Source organism: Urocitellus parryii, chromosome 1 (genome assembly GCF_045843805.1).
Source record: "Urocitellus parryii isolate mUroPar1 chromosome 1, mUroPar1.hap1, whole genome shotgun sequence".
Lineage (NCBI taxonomy): Eukaryota > Metazoa > Chordata > Mammalia > Rodentia > Sciuridae > Urocitellus > Urocitellus parryii.
The window spans coordinates 193,857,837-193,879,467 of NC_135531.1; the positions used below are offsets into that span (position 1 = coordinate 193,857,837).

The 21,631-nt window shown below is 35.7% G+C and overlaps 1 protein-coding gene across 1 annotated transcript in view; it reads left to right on the plus strand.

Annotated features, from left to right (window-relative positions):
• The window catches only part of Thsd7b (thrombospondin type 1 domain containing 7B), a 932,734-nt gene that overhangs the window by 726,745 nt on the left and 184,358 nt on the right, over positions 1-21,631 (plus strand). The window lies entirely within an intron of this gene.

Consider the following 21,631-nt stretch of genomic DNA (forward strand, 5'->3'; position numbering starts at 1 on the left):
TAGCAAGACCAAATTGATGTACTTAGCCGTAGTAGGGTTTACAGAATTAAATACAATTTTTTAAAATCTTGAAATGTCATTTGATATTTGAAAGTTCATACACACACACACACACACACACACACACACACACACATAGACATACACACACACATACATATGCTCCCTACATATGTATGTATGATTTGGGGGTGTATGTATATATTTGTTTATATTATAAAATGTTGGAAGAATATCTATTACTATATGCAGTATAATTAGTGGCCTTATCTGTCAGTTCCAAAAGTGGTATTTTTTTTCCCTTACCTAACTCTTTATCCTAATTTTCTTCATTCTAAATCTTATCTATTTGATAACTCTCCAAATCTTTTTTGGCTATTTCTCCACCTTTTTTCCCCAAAGTCATGCCTATTTCCAAATGAAATCCTGATAGATGCCTTCCCATATGGATGTCTAATAAAGTTACCATCCTAAGCCATCAAAATTGCTTAGAATATTTCAGTCTGCTTTATTAATGTCACAACAGTATAAGATTTAGTTAAGAATTATAGTAAGAACTTAAATTTCACCTATGGTTGTATACTAATTATTAGATTATGAGTGATATTTCAGTTTTAATTTTTTAATGATTTGAGTAGGTGGAACACAAGGCAATGTTAGTTAAAACTCTTTTATTCTGAGAGAGGTGAAGTTTGTCTCATGTGGGGGTACAAACTTTGTGAGTAGGAAACTTTTAATAGAATAGCTACTTAAGCTTCTATCACTAATTCTATTATATTAATTTCTTTCCTTTAAACCCCATTCTGATCAGATGCTCTACAGATTTCTAATGGTAGAAAAATTCCATATGTCTGTTCTTATTGATTTATTTATTTTTGGTACTGGGGATTGAACCCAGGGATGCATAACAACTGAGCCATATCCCAAGCCCTTTTAATATTTTATTTAGAGACAGGGTCTTGCTGAGTTTCTTAGGGCCTTGCTAAGTGGCTGAGGCTGTCTTTGAACAGGTGAGCTTCCTGCGCCAGCCTCCTGATCCACTGAGATTACAGGCATGTGTCACCATGCCCAGCAATATGTCTGTTCTTGATTAATTTGAGTAGCATACATAGTACTACTTGGATTTAAATATCCCATGTTATTTCAAGACCTGTATTGCTAGCTATTTTTCTCAAGTTTTTGTATAAGATGTATAATTCACTGAAATGAAAAATCATCCTAGTGAGAAATATTTAAATTCTATTACAGAGACTAGTTAGTATGCCAGTCTTGTTTTTTAAGGTTATTCGTTAAAATAATGACCATAGTTTCTTCCCTCAAAGAGGATGTAAATCTTTTGAGGACAGTAGAACAGAGGTTCTTAAGAGCAGAGGTCTTCTGTGGAGTTAAGCCTTACAGAGAAAGGAAGCATGCAGGTTTCTGGTCAGGAAGATACATTTTGAGAATATTCTGTATGAAAATGATTTCATCATTCTTAGGGATTTTACAGGCATTTAAAAGAACTACTAAGCATTTTTATGTATAATAACTAATGACAATTCTTATCATATCTTCTTCACAACCATCAATGAAATCCTAGCCTTTATAATGCTAGTGTTTAACACTTATTTTAATATTCTAATTCTATAAATGAGAAAATTATCAAAGGGATAAAAGACTTCATTGAAACACAGACATTATGACTATATTCTCAGTGTTGGAATGCAATTGAATAGAAGCATGTGTATAAAAATTGAGAATATGAAGAAGTTAATGGTACTTGTATGCCTGTAATGACTTAAAGGAAACTTGTTCCAGGCACTTAATTGACACATAACACACCTTTGAGAAGCAGTACAAGCTAGAAATGAAATCCAGTTTCAAGATTAGTTAGATAAATATAATAAGTGAAAATTAAGTGAAAGTAGGCCCGTCTGCAGAAGTTGTTTCTATCTTTTGAGTTCAAGAAGGCAATTGTAGCCTTTCAAACACATTTGTTTTGTTGTGATGCTTAGATATGAATTCTGGGTTTTAATAATCACAAATAGAATTTAGTATGGCATTTATTCTAATATAAAAAGGTTTCAGATATCTGGCAAGTATGTGGCCTAATTAAAATTGAATAATTAAAGGTACCCCAATCTATACTTTATATATTTTTAATATTAATTTTATTGTAAATTGACAAATTGTAGTTGTATATATTTCTAGTGTACAAAATGAATACAATCAGAAACAATTCAATCCATATAATCAATATACATATTCATCACCTCAAATGCTTATCATTTTTTATGGTGAGAACTTTCTTAGCAATTTTGAAATGTAAATACATTTTAGTAACTGTATTTGTCATTCCATGTAATAGATTTCTTTTAAAAAAACACACCTATTTCTTGCTAATTGATGGTGAATTGATGCTTCATACTCTCTGACCATCATCTCTCTATTACTTCACCTCCCATCACCTGGTAACCATCATTCTCCTCTCTCTGAGTTCAAAAGTATTGATATCACTCATGATAATATGTGGTGTTTTTCCTTCTGTGCCAGGCTTATTTCAGTTTACATAATATTCTGTAGTTCCATTCATCTTGTCATAAATGACTAAATTTGTATATTTTCTCAAGGCCATATAGTATACTACATTTTCTTTGTTCATTTATCTGTTGTTGAACACTTAGGTTGATTACCAGGCTTTGCTGTTGTAAATAATGCTGTGTTGAGCATGGTAGTACAGTTGTCCTTCAACATACTAATTTCAGAAATTTCAGATCTTTGGGGTAAATTACCCAGATCTGGTATTGTTGGCACATAGGGTAATTCCATTTTCAGTTTTTTGAGAACATCCCATACTGTTTTCCATAATAGCTGTTGTACTTTATATTCCCATGAAAATGTACAAGGATTCCCTGTTTTCCATACATACTTTATATTAGGACAATAGGTAATAAATCTTCCTCTCTCTCACAATGAGTCTGTGAATGTCAAGGGAAAACAATATTAAGAAAAATCCTAAAATTAAAAGAATTTTTTTTTTTTTTTTTAGAACCGATTGCTTCTCTAAAGCAAGCACACTTATTCCTGTAGGCTTGTCTGTGGAAAAATATTTGTGGGTACTTTGTTGTATATCTGCCCTTCTATATAGTAAACTCTTTTTTATGCATGTCATGTTTGTTATACTGTATTATATAATTTTATTTGGACTTCTTTGAGTTTATGTGTGTGTTTTGCTGATCAAACCCAGGGCCTCATGTATGCCAAGAAAACACTCCACAACTGAGCCACATCCCCAGCCCTGAAGTAATTCCTATTTCCTTAATCCTTCTGACAATAACTTGGGTTGTCAGGGATTTTTATTATTTAGAAAATACTGCCCAGCTTCTATTATGAATGGCACTTCTTTAGAAGAGACTGTGATTGGTTTCTCTGCACCAGAAATCTGGTGAATTAGAGACGTGCTGACTGAGGCTCTTTTGTAAAGTTCAATTTTACTGTTGACTTTGAGTTTATTTCCAATTGCTTTATAAGTTTTAATTTATTTTCCTATTTTTGGAATCAGATTAATCTCCTATTGTCTATCACACATATGTAAGAGCTTTAATAGAATTACCAAATTGTAACAGTAAGAGAGAAACATAATTTTAGTACCTGGGCATGAGAAAAATACATTATGTGTCAAATTGAGCCTAACATAGTGTTCATAAAAATACTGAATTTGTTTTGTGTGTCTATTTATGTACATACTTATTCTATGAATATTTATCCTTTGATTCTCTTTTAAAAGAGGTCTTTTTGAGGACAAGAGTGGTTTTTCTGTTTCTGTAACTCAATCCATCCCCTCGTGCACTCTCTTGCGGGTTGTCATCTTATATTCATTGGATGCCTAATTTGAAAAATAGCCTTTTCTTGGATGACTGGGTGTCTAGCTTCCTAGAAATCAACAAATGCATTAAGATGCTGGTATCTTATGCTGTGATTTGTCATTTGAATTCTTAAAAGCATGAGCTCTTCCAGGAGAAGAAATAAGAACCTCCAAATTATTATTGCCCAAAGAGAGTCTTTTAAGATTTTCTTGAAAAATCAGTGTTTAGATCCCCATTGAAATCTAACACAATGATATAAATGGAAAGGTTGGTATTATGTACACAAGCTCATAAGCTGTTCCGAATCTGTGAGTGAAATCAATATTTATAATCCCTCATAAAAGCCTCTCTTTTAAGCCAAAACCTATCATCCTGATAGCTCTTTCTCTGGAAGTGCCTAAGTGACAGCCATCCTTGAGTAGCTTTCTGCTAAACATATTTGTGATGCTAAATAGTTTGAATATGCAGCTTGTCCAAAGCTCTTATCTAGGCATAAATGTCTTCTCTGTAGGTTATTGGATTAGCAGGTCAGTTGGCTGATGCCCTTGACTCTTCTTGCATAATAAAAAACATAATGTGTTTTAATTTTACAGTCTATAATGTGTTGAGTGGATTTAAGTATACTTGTACTGAGTACTTTTTGCTTTGAAATACTGCCATTAGAAGATTAAATATGAGGATGTTAGAGCTCAATTGGGCTTACATTTTCCTTTATTAGATCATCATACAATTGAAGCCAAGGGAATTTTAGAAAACTGTTTTGTTTATAAGTTGTAAGGCATTGATATTTACAATTTGAATAAAAATCTTGTGTGGAGGTTTAGTTCCTGTACTTTTTAAAGATACATTCTACTTAAGTACATTCTTTTTTTAAAATTTTTATTGTTGGTTGTTCAAAACATTACATAGTTCTTGACATATCATATTTCACACTTTGATTCAAGTGGGTTATGAACTCCCATTTTTACCCCGTATACAGATTGCAGAATCACATAGGTTACACATCCACTGATTTACATATTGCCATACTAGTGTCTGTTGTATTCTGCTGCCTTTCCTATCCTCTACTATCCCCCATCCCCACCCCTCCCCTCCCATCTTCTCTCTCTACCCCATCTACTGTAATTCATTTCTCCCCCTTGTTTTTTTTCCCCTTTCTCCTCACTTCCTCTTGTATATAATTTTGTATAACCATGAGGGTCTCCTTCCATTTCCATGCAATTTCCCTTCTCTTTCCTTTTCCCTCCCACCTCTCACCCCTGTTTAATGTTAATCTTCTTCTCATGCACTTCCTCCCAAATCTGTTCTTAGTTACTCTCCTTATATCAAAGAAAACATTTGGCATTTGTTTTTTAGGGATTGGCTAGCTTCACTTAGCATAATCTGTTCTAATGCCATCCATTTCCCTACAAATTCTATGATTTTGTCATTTTTTAATGCAGAGTAGTACTCCATTGTGTATAAATGCCACATTTTTTTTTTTTTATCCATTCGTCTATTGAAGGGCATCTAGGTTGGTTGCACAGTCTTGCTATTGTGAATTGTGCTGCTATGAACATCGATGTAGCAGTGTCCCTGAAGTATGCTCTTTTTAGGTCTTTAGGGAATAGACCCAGAAGGGGAATAGCTGGGTCAAATGGTGGTTACATTCCCAGATTTCCAAGAAATCTCCATACTGCTTTCCAAATTGGCCACACCAATTTGCAGTCCCACCAGCAATGTACAAGTGTACCCTTTTCCCCACATCCTCTCCAGCACTTGTTGTTGTTTGACTTCATAATGGCTGCCAATCTTACTGGAGTGAGATGGTATCTTAGGGTGGTTTTGATTTGCATTTCTCTGATTGCTAGAGACGGTGAGCATTTTTTCATGTACTTGTTGTTTGATTGTATGTCCTCCTCTGGGAAGTGTCTGTTCAGGTCCTTGGCCCATTTGTTGATTGGGTTATTTGTTATCTTATTGTCTAATTTTTTTAGTTCTTTGTATACTCTGGATATTAGGGCTCTATCTGAAGTGTGAGGAGTAAAGATTTGTTCCCAGGATGTAGGCTCCCTATTTACCTCTCTTATTGTTTCTTTTGCTGAGAAAAACTTTTTAGTTTGAGTAAGTCCCATTTGTTGATTCTAGTTATTAACTCTTGTGCTCTGGGTGTCCTATTGAGGAATTTGGAGCCCGACCCCACAGTATGTATATCGTAGCCAACTTTTTCTTCTATCAGACGCCATGCTCACTTCAGTACATTCTTGAAAGATCTTTTATGTTTGCAACTGATTGAGAAAATATAAATTAAATGTGTGTGTTTTCTAGAAACCATTTGCTATTTTAAAGGTGCATCTTCTCCCCCCCAAAGAGAGGTTATCTGAATTTGGAAATCAGTAGAATTTGATTTTCAAATCAGGGCAATTATGTTTTTAAGTATGCTTTCTTTCTCAAGTGTTATGGTTTAAATGTGGTGTCCCCCAAAAGCTCACATGTGAGGCAATGCAAGAAGGTTTGGAGGAGAAATAATTGTCTTCTAGCCTTAATCTAATCAATGACTTAATTCCTGATGGGATTAATTGAGTGGTGGCTGGAAGCAGTTGGGATGTGACTGGGGGGGAAGGGATTCATGGGGTGTAGCTATATATTTTGTATCTGGAGCATGGATCCTCTCTCTGCTTTCTGATCATCTTGTAAGCTTCCCTCTGTGACACTCTTCCACCATAATGTTTGTCTCACCTCAAGCCCCAAAGAATGGAGCTGACCTTCTAGGGATTAATATCTCTGAAACCATGAGCCCTCTAATAAGCTTTTCCTCCCCTAAATTTGTTCTGGTTAGATCTTTTAAAACACCAAGATATACAAATATATTTCAACATGAACATCACTTCCTTAGAAGAAGACTTTGGGATGAGCAAAAGCTTCTATGTGAAATTAGTTCGTACTCATTTTGATTCTGCTTCATTTACTACTAGCATCATGTTACAATGCAGATAGGATAACTCTCATTCTATTTGGATGTTTGTTTACCCCCAAAAAATATGGCAACACTTAAGGTTTAATTTTACTTAACCAGTTTTAGCCTCATGCTTCTTTTCAACCAGCCTGCCTCCCACAGATTGTGACCTAAACCAAATCATTCCTGGCAGAGTGCTACTCACTTTGGACTTGGTCCTTTGGAAAGAGCCCCAAACTGTTTGGAACAAGAAGCCTTCTTCCTGAGAGAGTTAATATAGAAGGAAGCTCTAACTGTCCCATGGTTAAATACATTCAGGTGTATTCTTGTTGCATGAGGAGTGGCAATTGGTGGTCATAACTTTGATAAGAATTTGTTTCAAATACAAAATATCACATGGAATGAAGGGCTGCAGAATGATTTAGTGATTGGGGTTATTTGGGAGGATGTAAACTCCGCTCTCTCTGACATAGCAGTTATTGCAATGCCCAGGTACACAGCATCCCATCTCAGAGGCAGCATTAAATAGTCTGTGTAAGTTGGTGTTCTTGCATTTGTAGCCTGGATACCTCTCTGCCAGTCCCAACTTGGTGTTCTTAAGTTGTGGTGGTGCACTATTTGAGCTGAGTGGAGCTCAAAGGATAAGTAATTTTTCTTTTTTATTTTTGCCCTGTTCCCATGTCCACACACACACAAAAAAATTGTTTTTTCTTCTCAAGAGATTCCCTCCCCCAAAACACTTGCATTCACATTTAATCATTCCAAAGTAATACCACTCAGGCTTGTCAAAATTCTTAAAAGCTGCCAGAATTCCTCATGAGAAGCAATTTTCTTATATCTGTTGTCCACTTGGTATTACCTTTTACTCTTCTTTAATACTGGGTATCACTACTCTGCATGTTTCCAAACTCACTTACACTTGTTATTCAAGATGTTCACTGTGCACCCATAGAATGTTCAATAGAAGGTTAAGCAATGTCTTTAATGCTGCCTCCAGGCTGACAAGTTTTGTTGGATTTGATTTAAGAACTCTTTCATTGTCCTCCCCCAACTTGTATTCTCCTTGGCCTCTAACTCAAGTTCTGAAATGCTAGATAGCATCAGTTTAAATAGGAAAATCATGTCATGTCTATTTTTAATTTTATAAAACTTAAACAAGTGTATAAAATAAAAGGTTTTTGGAAATTTGCTAGGAAGATATTGATTGAACCTGATTTTCATATCTTTACTGGGTATGTTATTTAAGCTTTAAATGTAGAATGCAAAGCCCCTTCTGTCTTTGAGGCTTTGAAAAAATATGGACCTGACTTTAACTGTGAGTATAAATTTATTTGACTAAATGCATGTTAAAAATTAAACCAAACTGAAGGGAATGTAGCACTTTCTTTTTAATATTTATTTTTTAGCTTTAGGTGGATACAATATCTTTATTTTATTTTTATGTGGTGCTGAGGATCGAACCCAGTGCCTCACGCATGCCAGGCGAGCGCGCTACTACTTGAGCCATATCCCCAGCCCCTGCACTTTCTTTTAAAAACAATAAAAAATAAAAATTTGCTTAAGATTTATTTGAGAATAAGATCCTAAATTGCATTCTAATTTTGCCGTTCTTTACTTTTTAAAGCTTTATCCCAATATTAAGTTAAATAACCAGAAAGTAACCTAGATCCTATCACAGATCCTTGCAGAAAAGTATATGTTGAATCATGATTTATTTTTTCTGCATGACTTAAGTGTCAAGATAAAAATGTTGTCTCTGAGAACCTATCTATCAAGTCTTCTGAGACCCAGAGTTTACTGTTTCATAACCATTTTTGATCAAAAATACATCAAAAACTTCAGGATTAAGAGGAGGTTGTTATAAAAATACTTTCCCAAGTAACTGCTCAGGATACTGGGGTTCAGTACAATGAGGCAGAGATAGGAATACGAATTTGTTTTAAAATAAAAAGTTTGTTTAGGTAGTTACTTCTGATCAGGCAGGCAGGGTTGTGAATACAGCCCCAGTTGAGATTCTTGCCCACTGAAGCCAACATTTCTGGTAAATTCAGTCCTGAAATCAATTCTTCTCCAGAGTTGACTCAGTCTGCCCTTATTCAAACAATGAATTACTTGTTTTCATAGTTGTGTACTCCAAGGAAGTCTGTGAGGACCCTTCCATTTCATAGAGCAGGAGATCAAGGTTGAGAGCAGTGTAATAACTTGCTCAGTGTCACTAACTGGTGTCTATAAGGGATTAATTATATAATGGAGGGCACATAAGGGGTTAATTGAGTCTTTCTGAGTCTTGATTTCATAGTCTATCAAATGGGTATAACTGATAACTGCCTCATCGGCTTATTATAAGTATTAAATAAGATTAAATGAATATAATATGAACGTTCTATCTCATTGCTTGGCACATAAGTATTGGACAAATGTTAAATACGATCATTTCCCCTTGATCTCTAATATACAACTTGTTTTCAGTTCAGTTTACTTTTACTTGTTGCCTTTTAGAATTAAGTTATACAGATTCGTCTTCATTTTGTGGTTAGTTACTGGAACGTTTGTCGTCACATACTTTAGTTGTAATGACTTAGCTTAGATGCATATTAAAAGCTAGTCACCACTTCCTGAATGGAAATCGGCTTATTTCATTTCTGAACCTCCTATCTGGCATTTCACTTTTCTTGTAGTGGGAGGAAATAATATAACTTTTATGTAGTTATACTCACTTCACATGAATTTGTGATTCTTTGGTCCTTTTATGTAAATAATTTTATTAAGGAGTATGTACAGAAGGTAAAAAAAAAAAAAAAAAAAGAAACATTAGGAGCAAAACTCCATGAAGTTCCACAAAGAAAATTTTGCCACTCAGTCACTACCCTGGTGAAGAAATAAAACATCATTAATATCTCAGATGTTGTCTTCATGCCTGGACGCCTTTACTACAATCTTTTCTCACCAAATATTACTGTAATTCATATTTAAAACACTCATTTTATCATTTATTAAAAAAACTTTTTGTAAATGAAATTCTGCAATGGACACTTGTGTCTTTCTTTTCTCCTTAACATTATTTGTGAGATTTATCCATGTCATGGTGTGTAACAATAGTTTGTACCTTTTCAGTGCTTTATATTATTTCATTATGTATACCATGATTTTGTTAAGTATACCACATTTTATCTATTTTCCTGTTGGTGGGCATTTGACTTGTTTCCAGTTTGGGGCTATTACCAGTAACACTGCTGTGACCATTTGTGTCCATGTCTGGTGCACATGTGTGCATTTTTTTGTCTGGTATATACGAAGAGTTGAATTCCTAGATATAGAATATGATATACTCAACTTCAGTGATCATTTCATTTTAACTTCTGTACTATTGCAGAGCTTCCTAAATACAAATAATGTCTAATTTTTGACAAAGACTTGAAATCTGAAATGTCTGATACTATGAAAACAGCGTAAGTCCATACAGACACATTAAATGTATATCTCTGCACCTTTTCTAGCACAGCATGTCAGTGATTGCTGCCCACACCTGGGCCTGTATCTGCCCCCAAGCAGAAAAGTACATGAGCACTATCTTCCTCCTGTATCTGCTTCCCTCTCTCCAAGATAACCCTTATGTTTCCTTTGTCTGTATTCTCCTTCTCTCCCCTCCATTGTACACACAGCAACCTTTAATGAACTTTCTACTTCACAAACCCGATCATGTTTAAAAATCTTTCAAGTTTTTCTACATCTTTGGTATAAAGTTCAAATTTCATAATATATGTTGCAAGGCAAAGTTTTGTGGTCTGACACCAATTGCATCTCTCTGAGCCGGGTGGCATGCTCACACAGCAGGGTCCTCGCCCTCTGGCTAGGGAAGCTATTGAAGTTGGAAGAAAGGGACCTCTTCTATCTTTCTCTCTCCTCAGCAGCCCTCATCTAGACTTTCTTATGAAGTGGGAGAGTTGCACATTCTTAGGCTGACCACATAAACCCATTGATTGATGTCAAATACGGTGTCTTTTAAGAGAAATTATCTTTCAATTTACTTTGCAAGTCACCAGACAATCTTTAATGAAATTAGATATTTGTGGTTACTCTCTTGCCCTTTCTCTGGGAACTACTCATCAAATTCTTCTACTTGCATTAAAATTTTTCTCCACTGTCATTTAGTATAGACTGCTTGGGACAGAGGGGAGTTATTGTCTTCTTTTCAAAAGTGAAGTCTCTTTCTCTTAGATGACAAGTAAGGGACACTGAAAATCACCAATGCTGAAACTAAGTGTGGTACCAGTTATAAAGTATACCTTCTAAGAATGCCCCCCCCCACATACACATAAGAGTTGTCCAAAGTTATCACCACCCCAATACGTAACAACCCTTAGAAATGAAGGTAAATTAATTTGGGAAGCAATATTAGGGAAGAAGTATGAATTGACCTGACTCTTCAGGGTACTCTTTGTCAATTAGGGGACCACCAGAGACCATGTGGCATAAATCAGAGTGGCAACCATAACACACAGAGCAAAATTGCTATTGCTTTTCTGTTTTTGAAGCAAAGAGATACAAGTTTGAAGTTATAGTTGGTCAATTTTTTAAATGATTTTGTTCATTTAGGAGGAGATTTGCTCAAATTCTACTTCTTAATGTGTCCTACTTGACCACTTACTTAATACCACTTCTTATCCCCCACTCCTTGCCTCTCCTCATGTTTACCCTGCCTTGCCCTTTCTTTTCCTACCATATGATTTCATCATTTATTATTATTTTCTGGTTTTTATTTTTGGATGTGTCTTCTTCACTACACACCTCAAAACAGATATTTTGCTGGATTTCCATGAACACCTTTAAGGCTGGTCACAGTGTTGTCTTAGGTTCTCCTAGAAGCAGAATCAGAGACAGGATTCAAGAACAAGAATTTTACTTCTCAAATCCAAGGAACACCACTCTAGAGGTGGTGAATAGGAGTGTTACAGAGACGGGGTGAAGCCAGTAGGGGACAGGGGGTATTATTAACTCAGGAACCTCAGGGCATCAAGGCTAGAACTTGAAGGTGACTCTGGGGAAATGAAAAATACATGTCTCAGATTTATTACACCTGAAGGAACAGGGAGCTGGGGTTTTCACAAAGAAATTTCCAAGATTCTCTGGTTGAAGGAAAAATATAAAGTATGCCTCCAAAGAATGTTCCCACATACTTGGTAAATCTAAGCAATGATTTGACGTCATGGGGGTCCTGACTTTCAACCCATAGTTTCTTCCCTCTCTGAACGCCTCTTTCATCCAATTTAACTAAAATATAATAAGAAACACCATGCTTATTGTTTTCATAGACAAATAAGTCAGGGGAATTTGAGTTCATCCTGTAAAATTCCCTCTCACATAAAGCCTACAAGCACAGAAATACAGATGTTGGTCATTGGAATTTGTCCAGAACACAGTAAAAACTTGCCCCTAGTATTATCCCTGTGTGACCACAGATACCTAGAAAAACTGAAGTTACTAGATTGGCATTGTTCACTGGAAGTAGCATATTATCTGTGTTATCCATGGTAAAGCCAGAAATCCATTCCTTTTCTACTAAAAATACATTTGATATAGCTCGGTGGCTGGCTAATGTAGAATTTGTGTAGCTTACATTTGGAGTAAAACAGATAGATATGCATGTGGCTAGGAGTCTCATGTGGTCTCTCCTGAAACAGATTCCATACTCTTTGTGAATGTTGGATCAAAAAGCAAGGGAACTGAATAAATCTGGGTACACAGACCAAACTATGCCCTAATCCATAAGGATATGCAAAGGACTTCAGAGTACCCTGCACATATTCTCTTTATTCTCCCTTAGGGACTATGCTATATATTGAATCGTTTTTCCTCTATCATTTCTGCTCAGTATAATTTTGGCTATCTAGAACTGGGAATGAGCAGAAGGCAGAATAAGGCAGAACTGGTACATTTCCCCCTTTTTTGAAAACAGTATCTGAACATACCTAAGATATTCCAGGGCAATACTATAATATAAACAGTTCAAGTGAAAAGAAACCTGAAAAACATCTAAGCTACTAGTTCTTAGGGCTACACATGGAATTTACTGAAGATTTACATCCCTACCCCTCTCCCAGACTCATTAAATCAAATTTTCTAGTGATGGGCTCCAACTGTTTCTATTTGTAAAAATCCCCAGGTAATTCTAATGTGCATCCAGGGATGAGAACTGCTGTCTTATCATCTTGTAAATAAGGTAACTGGGGTTCAAAGAGGTGATTTGACACCAACTAGAATGGGGGTCCTGTCTTTCAACCTATGATGCCTTCCCTCTTTGAACACTTCTTTCAACCAAATGAACTCAAGTATAATAAGAAACATCATGCTTATTGTTTTCATAGGCAAATCAGTAGGGAACATTTGACTTCATCTGTAATATTCCCTCTGACATTGACTCCATTTGAACCACCAACATAGAGTGTCCTCTAGGATGAATGAGAAATCCATTTTGGAAGATAGTTATTTAACTAAACATGTTACTTGCCTCAGACAGGGAAAGGACATACATAGCTGCACATATAGCTCTCAATGTGTAGGGAAAAAAAAGTACACAGAATCCAATGGCTTCAAGGTTTTGAGTACTATGAATACTGAGGTGCTTTACTTTGTATCATTCAATAACTTTGCAGATATATATATATATATATATATATATATATATATACATAATCTCCTCATGTTCAGTAATTGGGGAATTAAGCAGACATGTAGTACATACATATATATACATCATGTAGTATATACAATATATACATCATACTTTTACATCATTTTACTTGAGTAAAATGATGTAAAAGAAGTATGATGTATATATTGGTTAGTCTTTTGTTGCCATAACAAATACCCAAGAAAATCAATGAGAAAAGGTTTACTTGGGCTCACAGTTTGGGAGGTTTCCATCCCTGATTGGTTGGGCCCATTACTTTGGGCCTTCTAGTAAAGCAGCACACTCATGATAGAAGCACATGACAAAGCCAAATCACTCACCTTATGACTGGGAAGCATAAAAGGGAACAACAGAGTGGGATGTCACAATGTGCTTAAAGGTCATACTCATAATGACCACAAGACCTCCCACTAGGTGCCACCTCTTAATGATTCTACTTCCTCCAAATAGCACCAAGCTGGGGATCAAGACTTTAGTACATGGACATTTGGTGGACATTTTAAGATCATAATTATAGCAATATGGATAAGGACTTTTTAGTAAGAGTTATTTGTAGATGATCCCTGGTAGCTTTCCACAACAGAAATAACAATGAAGTGGAGTTCAAAATAGTAAACATTTTGAAAGGCAACATTAATTCCACATCCATTCTTTTTGTCAGTCATTCACCACATATTTTTTGACACTCTGCCAGGAGAAGAGTTCTATTCTTCAGGGTGTTTCCATTGGAAGCTTAAATTCCTGGAAAAGTGAGTGGGGGATTAGATAGGTTTAAAGTAGGGATAATAATGCTGTGGTTATTGGTGACATCAGAACTACTCCACATACATGATGCCAGTTCAAACCCAATTTATAAAATTGCATTTCCTTTCCAGTACTGGCATGATTTGCAACCAACAGAAACCTTGGCCCAAATAGTTTTAAACAATAAGGCAACCCATTTTCTGATGTAAAAAGAAGTCCAGTGGAAACCCAGGCTCAAGGTGGTTGTTTCTGGGGTTTGGCAATGTTGTCAGGACAGAGATTCTTTTATTCTGTCTCTGTATGGTGATAGGCAATGTTGGCCTCTTCATCAGGTAGTCAGCAGGATGGCTCAGCAGTTTCTGACTTAGCTCCAGAGGCATCAGTGACCAAAAGAATAAGTGTCTCTTTTTTAGAACCTTAGGGACAACAAAAATTTCCCAAAGCCCCCCACCCAAGCTAACACAAAATACTTTTCTTCACATGTCATTGGCTGAAGTTGGGTTTTGTGTCCATTCCTGAACAGATCACTGGAAGAAGTGATGTCAAGAATTTGATTAGCTCAAACAAGTACTTTTCATCTTTATATTTTTTTTAAACTGCATGGCATGTAGAACTCTATGTATGTATGGCAAACTGGAATACCTGTTGAAAGCTGCCTATGGCACTGGTGGATGGCCTGAGACCCACACACTTTGTGGGGTGGTGACAGTAGAGTGTCAGTCACACTTAAAATGCATTTTTATATGCTAGTGTGACAGGGCAGTGCTTCTCAAACTTAAAAATATAAGTAAATCACCTGAGGAATCTTGCTAAAATGCGGACTGTAATTGAATGGGAACTAGGGTAAAGGAGATAGACCCCATTCAAACAAGCACTCAGAAGGTGGCAAAGCTGCCGGTTTGCAGATGATCTTCATACCAGTGAACGTTCTGGATGCTAATGAGTACCAATTGGGGAGCACCTTCATAGACTAATTAATCACTATGGATGGAATGTACATTGAGAAGTGAACCAGTATTTCCCTACATACTCTTAATTTTGCTCTTTTTGATGGGAGTATAATTAGTTTTAAATAATGTTTTTGAGCTTTATACTGAGAAGGAAAAATTAAGTAATGTTTTTAAATCAATTATCAGATCTCTTTTGTGTTAAGGAAAAGTGACATAATGCTTTCCCTATGAGGATACAAAATTGCCTTGACCAAGACTTCTGTGACACTTCATTTTTGACTAGGGCATCATTCCATTTTGCAAGTTATTTAGTAGAAACAATCATCCAATGCCTCACTCATAATAAGCAAAATCCAAACCAGATGAGCAATAGATTCATGTACCCCATTGTTTCTCTCCTTACCCTTCCCTCTGTAGCCATGAAATCCTTCCTTGGGTTGTTCACCAACAAATTAAAGGCATTTTAAGATTATCCATATACTTGTGAGGGCTCATAACAATACTCATGAGGGAAGTCAAGTCTAATAGTTTCTTTAGATTCCTCTGAATGTTTCAGTGTTCCAATCCAAATCTTCTATAGACCATTAAAATTTGCACTACCATTTGGTAATGGCATTACAATATTGTATCATTGTAATGTACCATTACAATGTATCAAAATTGTATCATTACAATAGCAGATGGTAATGATAAATAGAGCTGCATATTATTTTGTATGAGAGTGAAGTAAGAGCTTATATTTATGAAAAAGAAATCCCTGTGAAATTATTCATTTAAGGAGTTTATATATATATATATATATATATAATTTATATTTATATTTATATTTATACATTTATATTTATATTTATACATAGAAGTTTTTTTTTAAGTTAAAAAAAAACCCTGAGGGTGAAGGTGGAATCTGAGAAAATGTAAAGCAGTGAGACATCACACACTTACAGCTTGCTTTAATCTGTACCATTGTTCTTATATTTCCATGTGTCTCTCCTGGTTCATCTGATCTGAGGTTACCTGAAGCAGGTGCCTTATCTTCCATTGCCCACAATTTGCTCAAGGGCTGAGCACTCTCAACCATATCAGTGGAATCCATGTGTCCTAACAACAAAAACAGAAGGGGTGAGGGGAAATAAGAGTTTTAGAGGCAAACAGAATATTGTTGAGTTAATAGGACTTTTGACATAGTGAAGTTACTGAGTTCTTTGCTTGAGTAAATTAAGAGTCACTAGAGAAAAGAATTAGCATGTGTATTTAGGTATTTTATATTCAGATTCTAATTTTAGCCTTACATTTGCTGTCCTTATGGCTTCTTTATTGTGTTTGCATTATCCCCTGAATAATTAGTCAAAGCTAGAAACAAGCAGACAAGCAGAATCAAACCCTGAGATACAGAATAAAAGGGGAAATGATAGATTCAACCACTGTGATTTATTGGTGTGATTCATTCTTCTCTTGTGGTGAGAAAGAGATTAGAGGTTTTTGTTGACCACTTACTTGCATATTACATATTTTTCCAGTTTTTTTTAAATGTTGGTTTTTATGTAGTTGACTGAGGCCATGTCTACATTTGCTACATGGCAAATGACAAGGTTAATAAAGTCCAGGGATACAGGCCATGAAAGTGGAAAATTTGAATTTTTCTAGATTCTGTTCCTCATGCCCTTGGAATTATAAGCATTAGAATCTAAGTTCACTATGTCTAGGAAAACAAACTAGAAAGGTAATTGAATAAAATTACTATAATTCTGTGGGGAAAAAAATTGGTCAGGGTAGCTACTTATTGCTAAATAGGGATAGGAAAGAACTAAGGGAGAGAAATAGAATAGAAACAGCTTTAAAATGGAAAAGTGAAATATGAATATCTTGAACTCAATATATGATCTTCTTTGCGTGAATTATTGCCTGTCATTTTAAATGCACATTATTCAGAACTACTGAAAAATATGCTCTGGTTTATTACTTAATTAAGAGTAAGTCATGATCATTTTCAATCTTTATATAATTTATATCTTTTATAAGTCACAAATTTCCCATAATTCTGTTGGCGCTAATCATCAAAAAAGTATTGATATTCTGACGTACAATCATCATACATCCTTTCTCCTCTCCAGCCAATGTAACAAAAGAAACTATCACAGCTGGGAAAATTGATATTCAAAAGTATAAAACTTGGCAGTGAAAAGATTAATTTTCTGTACTTAATGCCCTTAATTTTTGAAAAACTTTCAACTTTCTTCATAGTAAGGCCAGTGGTTTCATTTTCTGGTTGGCAATGGGCAGATGATGATGTTCTGCTCTATTTTACTTTATGAAGAACCAAGAGGATCAGTTGTTTCTCTAATGAGTTTGTAAGAGATGCTTCAATGCTGAGCCATTAGCTGCATCTTTTGGACAACTACAATAGAGAAGTAAGAAGTGGTTTTAACAACTTGCAAAAATTATCACCATTAGAGTGAATGAAGCACTAAAATATATATATATATATATATATATATATACCAGATGTTTCAGATGACTAGATTTGGGAGAAAACATACAATTAATTTACATTTTAGCACTAAGTACAAATTTTAATTTATTCTGATTAACTACTTTATGGCCCATCTAGAAGGCCATTTGAAGGAGTTACGGAAAGGCTATAAAAGAAATCGTAATCAAGAGATGACACTTCCTTGGCATTGAAGCAGAAGAGTTCCATGCCTAATGCTTATATTGTTCAGAAGCATTCAAGTTTCCCTAGCCCAAAACCTGTCATTGAATTACAACCTGGAATCAAAACATGAGAAGCAGATTATTACCCTTACTTACAACCTATGCCGAAGTTTAATCCTTCCACAGACCAGGTAAATTTTTCGAGTCTATGCTACATTCTATATACTTACTATAGTCAAGTTGCTGAGCAAAAACATGAACAGATTTCTTGATAAGAATTAATATAAAGGATCCAAGTGCAGTGGCACACACCTGTAATCCCAACTTCTCAGCAGGCGGAGGCAAGAGGATTTCCACTTACAGGCTCACCTGAGCAACTTAGTGAGACCATATCTCAATATATAGAAAACAGTCTGGGGTTGTGGCTCAGAGACAAGAGCTCTCCTGGGTTCATTAAATCCCCACAGTACCAGCAAGAAAAATGTGTGTGTGTATGAATATATATGAATATATATATATATATATATATATTATATATAAATTGCCGCAGTCTGGCTGGACACAATTCACGGGCCACTTATCAAGCAAAAACGAACTTTATTTTTAGAACACACATGCCACACCACACGAGCTCTTCAGGAATTCCCTCAGAGCTCAACTGCCACCACAGGCTTCCCATAAGGCTCTCAACACCCCCACTCCTCCTGCTCTTGAGGCCAATTGGCTGGGTCACATGGGCGGAGCCAAAAAAGTCCCCCAATGAGCAGCTCCATGGTCTAAAAGGGCGGGGAAACAGCCCAATGAGCATCACCACAGAGGAGCCAATCAGCTGGCAGCTGGAAGTTTGCTGGGGCCACTGTGAGCCAATCATCAACTGGCAGCTGGAAGTTTGCTGGGGCCACTGTGAACCAGTCATCAGCTGGCAGCTGGAAGTTTGCTGGGGTTGCTGTGAGCCAATCATCAGCTGGCAGCTGGAAGTTTGCTGGGGCCCCTTCGGCTGTGGCTCTCAACATCTCCCCCTCTCTGTTTAAACAGCAAGCATGTGGCTTAGGGACCGTGCCTGCCTTAGGTTTTCCAATACTACATATGGTCCTTACCCGTCATCAGATGAGCTGACCTCAAGGCATCAGCCTCCTGTCTTAGGTTGGTACCATTGCAATGGGATCTTACCTGTCATTGACTACTGGTCCAGCATACAGCCACACCTGTGGATAGGTCTTTGTACCAGCGGGGGGGGGGGTGAGGTTCTTTGCCTCACCTCTGTTGGCCCCCAAATTTTAGCTGAATGACCATCACAAGCAGAAGGGAGGAGGATACACCAAGCCAATTGACGGCTCCTTTTGGAAAAATTGTACCATCGATGACATCATCAGCAAAAATACCCCAACACTACCACAAATCGCTGCACCAACAGATAGTTCACAATGCATACAAATGAGTTCACAATACATACAAGTGATACATAGTCCAGGCAAGTTCTGCAAGCAGTTCAGTGATAGCTATTGCAGAAGCTGTAGATTGATTTTATCTTTGTATTCACCGGCACTGGGATGAAGATAGGAATTCTGGCAATAATGGCTAAAGAAAAAATTGTGTAACATTCCAGAAGGCAGTAAAAGAAAACATTTTTTCTGAACAATTTACATTATCTTTAACAGAATTATTAAATATAATGAAAAGGAAAGGTGAAAGTAAACAAACAGATCTGTTAACCTAATTTTTTGTTGACATATTAAAACAATCCTCAACAGCTGTTTACCCAATTTAAATTAAACCATTTAAATCACGTGAATAAAAAAAATATTTTGATCCATTTTTTCATGAGTGCTCATCATATATGATATATGGACATACGTACATATAAACATACAACACAAAACACAATAATACATACAACACATAACATAATAGTAAAAGCTTTATAACTTTTTACAGGTGAAATCTCCATTGCAATGTTTAAAAACATATATAGTTTTTAAACATATAGTTTAAAAACTATATGTTTAAAAACTATATATGTTAAAAAATAGTCAAAAAATAGAACTATAGTCAAAAAATAGAACTGATCATCAAAACATTAACCTAGGTCTGTATGAGCTAAAAAAAAAAATAGAACTTCATGATGTGGGAAAGGGCAATAATAAAATAGATATTGAAAAAAGCATCCTGGTTCTGTCGCAGATGTAAGGATAGCCAAACTGGAGTTCTGGATATCAGCTGTTATGGATTTGAGTCAAATCATCTTCTTTTTGGTCTGTAGAAATAGCTTTAGTTAATCTCTCTGGAATCCAAATGGGCTACTGCTATCCCTGTGGAAATACACAAACAGACCCCCAACTCCAGACAATCACTGGGTCAGGATCTTTCCATTGTCCTGTTAGAATATCCTTCCAAAATACCTTGAGCTTATGTACATTTTTTGGACACATATGCCTTTCCACAGCACTAAGCCCTGATGAATCCAAATTTAAAAAGTTTAGAGTAAAAAGGGTTATTTAAAGTTTATCTTTGGGAAATATATACCCCTTCCCAATTCCCTCTTTTTGTTTTAATAAGTACATTTTAATAGTTTGATGAGCTCTTTCAGCTATGCCTTGTCCCTGTGGATTGTATGGGATTCCTGTTATATGAGTAATGCCAAATGATGAGCAAAATTGTTTAAAAGAGGTAGAAGTATAATCAGGGGCATTATCTGTTTTTAATGGTTTTGGAATGCCCACAGTGGCAAAATTTTGTAAGCAATGAGCTATAATATCTTTAGGGTTTTCTCCAGCGTGAAGGGAGCCCATCAGAAATCTGGAAGAAGTATCAACTGTAACATGCAAATATTTTAATTTTCCAAATTCTGCCAAGTGTGTGACGTCCATCTGCCAAATATGGTTAGGTATCAGTCCTCTAGGATTGACTCCAAGATTAACTTGTGGTAAAAAGGTCACACAGTTTTGACATTGTTTTATTATTTGTCTAGCTTGTTCCTTAGTTATTTTTAAATGCTTTTGTAAAGTATTAGCATTGACATGGAACTTTTTATGAAAATTTTTAGCTTCTTCTAGTGTAGAGAAAATATGTATGTCATGTGTAGTTATGTCTGCTAAATCATTGCCCAAAGTAAGGGCTCCAGGCAATCCTGTATGTGTCCTGATATGTCCTATAAAGAATGGGTTTTTCTGTCCCAGATTAGACTTTGTACAGTGGAAAGCAAAGAGAAAACAGTAGAGGAAGAGGAAATCCTACCAGCATCTTCAAGAGATACTATAGCATTAAGTATATACTGACTATCGGAAAATAAATTAAATACAGAATCTTTAAACATCACAAAAGCTTTTAATATTGCATTAAGCACTACCTTTTGAGCTGATTGTTTGGGTACTTAAAATGTAAAAGTTTGATCAGGTGTAACTATTGCTGCTGTACCATTATTTGACCCATCAGTGAATATATTTGGAGCATTCATGATAGGTGTTTTTCTTGTCATTTTTGGAAAAATTACAGGATACAATGACCAAAAAGACAATAAAGGATTAGATGGTAAGTGGTTATCAAATGAAACATTAGATTTGCACATGATTATTGCCCAAGTATTTAACTCATTAGCTAACTCATCAATTTGGTCCATAGTATATGGAGTAATAATTTTATTGGGAGAAATTCCAAACACTCCCTTTGCTGCTTTTATTCCTTTGAGTATTAATTGTCCTACAGCCTCAGGATACCTAGTAAGAATAGTGTTAGGAGAATAAGATAAATTTATCCATAATAAGGGACCTTCTTGCCAAAATACTCCTGTAGGAATATTTTTTGTTCGTAGTACAAT